We start from the raw sequence: 4842 nt of genomic DNA, 5'->3' as shown, positions 1-4842 counted from the left end.
ATATATATATATATATATATATATATATATATATATATATATATATAACTCAAAGTTTTAAAAACAATTTATTTTTTTTTACATGCAACTGGGAAATAAGATATACAGGCACTGGAGTTTAGAAATCCATATTGCCCTACTAGAAAGTTAGGGGGGTGATGGGGGAGGATATAAGAGAGAACAGAATGGGGCAAGGGATATCCAGTAGGCTTGCTATTTTGGGGTGGAGGATAGGGGAAAGATGGGGAGAAAATGTGCAACTCAAAATCTTGTGGAAATCAATGCTGAAAACTAAAAAGAAATAATTGAATTATTTTTTAAAAACAAAATAAAATTAAAAGACCCTTAATTTATTTAGCAGACAGAAGCATTTGGTGGCACAAAAGGTATAGAATATAAGACATAATATAATTTATATATACATATAAACACATGCATGTATATATACACACGTGTATAAATCTATGTATATGTATTATATATACATACACATATACACACATAGATACATATTTGTATCTATATCCATATATATATATAGGCATATAGTTTACATATACGTGCATATATGTATGCATATGCACATGTATATGCATACACACACATATACATATGTGATATTTTTCTTATTATTGTTCAGTTTGCTCCTGAACTTTAGGAAACATTTTGTATTTTCCTGGACATTAATTGCTTTGTTCCCACTGGGTTTGGAGAGTGCTTTAATGTATGGAAATAAGCAGATAGAAGTAGAAGACATAAGAAGAAATTCAATTATTTAATGTCATCCATTTTGTTTCTACTTGATGGTGAACTACCGTTATGTCCTTGTTCTCCTGGAGAGTTGGCTATGTCTTCTGTTGGGGGTAGCAAAGTGATGGGGATAAACATGTTTAATTTACTTAACAAAAACAAAATGAAAAAGGCAATGAGACAAAAAATTTTTGTTTGTTTTAACTAACTTTGCAATACCACACATGCTCAGTCTGTGCAAAATAACTAAGTATGACTTTAATCCTATGGGAACTGAGTTATTAGGAAGGGAATAAAGAAGAACCAAGTAAGTAACCCATTTATTGGAACTGTGGTAAAAGGTGAATGGTTAGTCAGAAAATTAAGGAAAAATATACTTATTGGAAGTGCAGGGCCCTGGAAAGCATGCACTTTGATAATTCATAGATCAAAGTAGAAGTATATTTTAATCTCAAAATAACAGTATGAAAAAGAGAATGAACAGATGATGCACAAGAGTCCACAATTATTTTGTTTATATTGTTTCAGTGGTGAGGAAGAAGGGTATACTGACCCTTAAAGACTCAGAGAGAAATGGTTAAATCCACAATGTTAAATGCAGCTATCTACCCATTACAATAATATCCTGCAATATAATACTCAATACATAGAAAGGTGTTATTAAATGCTCACTTTCTTGATTGATTGAAAAGTCATTCATTGTACATGATGTGCCAACAACAACAAAAAAATGATTTCTTCAAGTTTTCTCCAGGGCTTCCTTATCTAAATAGGAATAGATACTCAACCCCTTATTTCATTCCTAATGGTGTGAAAAAAATACCCTATTCCACTGAATTGGATCAAGTGAAATGACCTACAGTATAAAACATTACCAACCTCAATGTACTAAAATAGATGTGATGATGATGATGGTGGCGGTACTGCTACTGTCCCTACAGCTGACTACTATTATCAATACAAATCGACACCTTCTCTGAAAATTATAGACAGCTGCCTATGGCACTGAGACATTAAAAACAAACCAACAAAAACTTACCCAGCATCATACAACCAGTATGTAAGTACGCATCAGAGTCAGGATGTAAACTCAGGTCTTTCCTGACTTTCAGATTTTCCATACACTATGCAACTCTGCCACTTATGCTACAGTTAAAATTGTGTAGTTTAATGACAATAGTACTCCTTTAAAAAAAAACACAGGTAGATAAACTTTTCTTATTTTGGGGGATCTCTTCTAGTTGATGTTGCTATATATAAAGAAGTCTACTCAGATATTTTTCTTCTTTACAATGCAAATTATTATGATTTGCCTTCCTTCTCAATTGCTTTTACAATTGTCTTTAAATAAGACAATGGAAAAGTATTTTTCAATAATGCCAGTAAATTATCCTTCCAAGTTTAAATAAAAATGATGATAAAAGATACTTTTCATTTGTTTCTCTTGGCTTTGAAATAATGATAAAATATATACATTTTTTGAAATATATACATTTACCTTTTGAGGTCTGTCTAGACAAATTAGTAAATAAATTTCTCCAATGCTCTTTAAATAATTCTAAACATGCCTTATACCTGAAAGATTATGTTGATTTTTTAAGCACTAGAATTTCAGTTTTTGTATAATATAACATTTATCACCTCAATAAGACAATGCAGTAATACCTACTGTATTTATGCAGATTTTTATATCTAAAATGTAGGTAAATTGCATAACTGCTTTCAGGGATGAAGACAAACAGGTGATAAATTATGTCTAATTATGTCCTCTTCCACATACAATTAAAGCTCAATATTAGCCAGTTGATGTATTTTGCTTTAAATTTATGTCACCTGGATTTTACATTCTTTATGCCCCTCATTATCTTTGGGATCTATTTTTCTAGTAGTTTGTGTTGATTTTTTTCTCTTATAATATAATAAATGAATAAAATATCCAGAGTATGACCTTCCAAGCCACAATAAATTATTCCCAATGCACATGTATATATTCAAAATGCATTCAAGGATATGTAGGTGTTAAAAGAACATTTGCTTCCTATTTTGTTCTAATCCTAGTAACAGACTAAGGTTCTTCACTGAGGTTTCAAGGCAGCTTCAAAGGTCAGAAAAGGGTCAGTTATCGTTAGAATATGTGAGGACTATTTGTGCTATCAAACATCGAGCCCCATTCCCTATTTCCAATTTTCACCATTGACATCAAAAACTCTTTATATTCTCAAATTATTTTGATATGGATATAAAATAATAAGTATAAGTGAAAGTGACTTTAGAAACCAGAGTCTGAAATGGAAACCTCATTTTTTAAAGTCAATATATCTGAGACTCAGAGATCTGAAGGGATTTGTCCAGAGTCATAGAAATCCTATATGATAATGATGAGACTTGAATCCAAACCTCCTAGATATTGGGAATACCTGTGGAAATACTGTTACTACTAGTACACCACATTACCTTGTGACATATCTGTTTCAAAACAACCACGAACAACTGAAATGAATTCAGACAACCAATGTGTATACAAGATTGAGAATGCCAGTCTGACCAGTTTTCATTTTTCAACCCATTAGGTTAGTATCCTATAAGCATAAGATAATTTCAGACTCTTTCATTTGCTGGAGTTCAGGAGAAATTCAAGGGATTATCTGCCACCCTGTGTAGTAGAAGTGAGAAATGGTATTGTGAAGCAAACCAGGTTTTATTGAAAAACTTTCATTTGTGCTGGGCTATTTTTCATCTTGGAATTCCATAGCTACAATAAATTGAAAGAAGTGATTATTTTTCTCTAATATTAATAACCAATTATTATATTAAGATTAAAGTTTTCCTTGCTATTTCCTCATTCAGGGACAAGCTCCTTTAGGTCATTTAAGCCATTCTAAATAGGACAAAATTTATAGATGTGCTTGGCGTAATCCTTGGAGTACATGCTTAGTGTCCACCCAACTAGGACAACTTTTGTTCATAGTGTAAACAGACTCTAATGTAGGTGAATTCCAAACTCAAAGCACCAAGTTTATGCCCTTGCAACCCTCCATTGGAGTCTAGGGTGACCCAGCTCATGGAGAAAAAAAAAAATCAACCAAAGTGGTCTCGTTAGAGATGTATTCCTTTGTCGAGACTGCTGGAAGTGACTGCATCTCATTATCAAGCCACATTCTCAGTGGTAGGTAGACTTTTGGCCTACCTCTTCATTTGAAAGTCCAGCCCTTATGAGTTCACTAACCAGTGTTGATTTTCACCTGTCAGGGGAACCCACTTTTCCAAAGTTATTTGAGCATTCAGTGATCTCAATCCTTCTTTCTTAGTTTGCCAAAAGAAACAGCTGACCATCAATTAATTTATTATCAGCTACCCTAATTAATCCATTGATTAATCACCAAGAAGCTCCATTACTTGGGCTTTTCATTTTTCTCCAAATGAAGTGGTAGAAGTTACATAATATTTGACTACTCTAAAAATCTAAAAGTCCCCAAATCCCTCTTAGACTGTGAGCTCCAGGTCAAGAACTTTTCTAACTGTGCATTGTATCTCCTCCAGTCCTTAGCCAGTGAGATGAACACAGCACACAATCAATTCAACAAGCATTTATCATGTGCTATATCCCAGGCACTGTGCTCAGTGCTAGAAATAGGGAAATAAACATGAACCGAATCTGCTTGCTAAGAGTTCATTTTTCTTTTGGGGGGAAACATGTAAAAAGATGAATAAATACATATACATATATATGTAATTTCATATTGTGTATAGAATGAAAAGGGAAACCAATTAGCTTTTATATAGGAGTTACAACTTGCACTGATCCTTGAAGGAACATGGCAATTCCATGAAGAACAGGCGAGAAGGAAGTACATACATTGAGGTAAGAAGGTAAGTTAGGTTGCTGCCCTTCCTTCTGGAAAAACATCGACATAACATCACTATGTTAGAGTCGATGTTTCCAACTGTGACTTATCAGAGAAATACAAGCTTGGAATGCTCACAGGCCAAGAACAAATAGTCCATGTGAGGAATTAGGGTGGATCCTCTAGGTTTGTGTATTACATATTTTTTTTGACCTATTTGAATGATACTTTGCTCATAGAGCATAAC

Source organism: Petaurus breviceps, unplaced genomic scaffold (assembly GCF_028583685.1).
Source record: "Petaurus breviceps papuanus isolate PSGF00001 unplaced genomic scaffold, PetGlider_PUasm1.0 90769, whole genome shotgun sequence".
NCBI classification, from domain to species: Eukaryota; Metazoa; Chordata; class Mammalia; order Diprotodontia; family Petauridae; genus Petaurus; species Petaurus breviceps.
The sequence above is the reverse complement of the archived record's forward strand: the minus strand, read 5'-3'. Positions refer to the sequence as shown.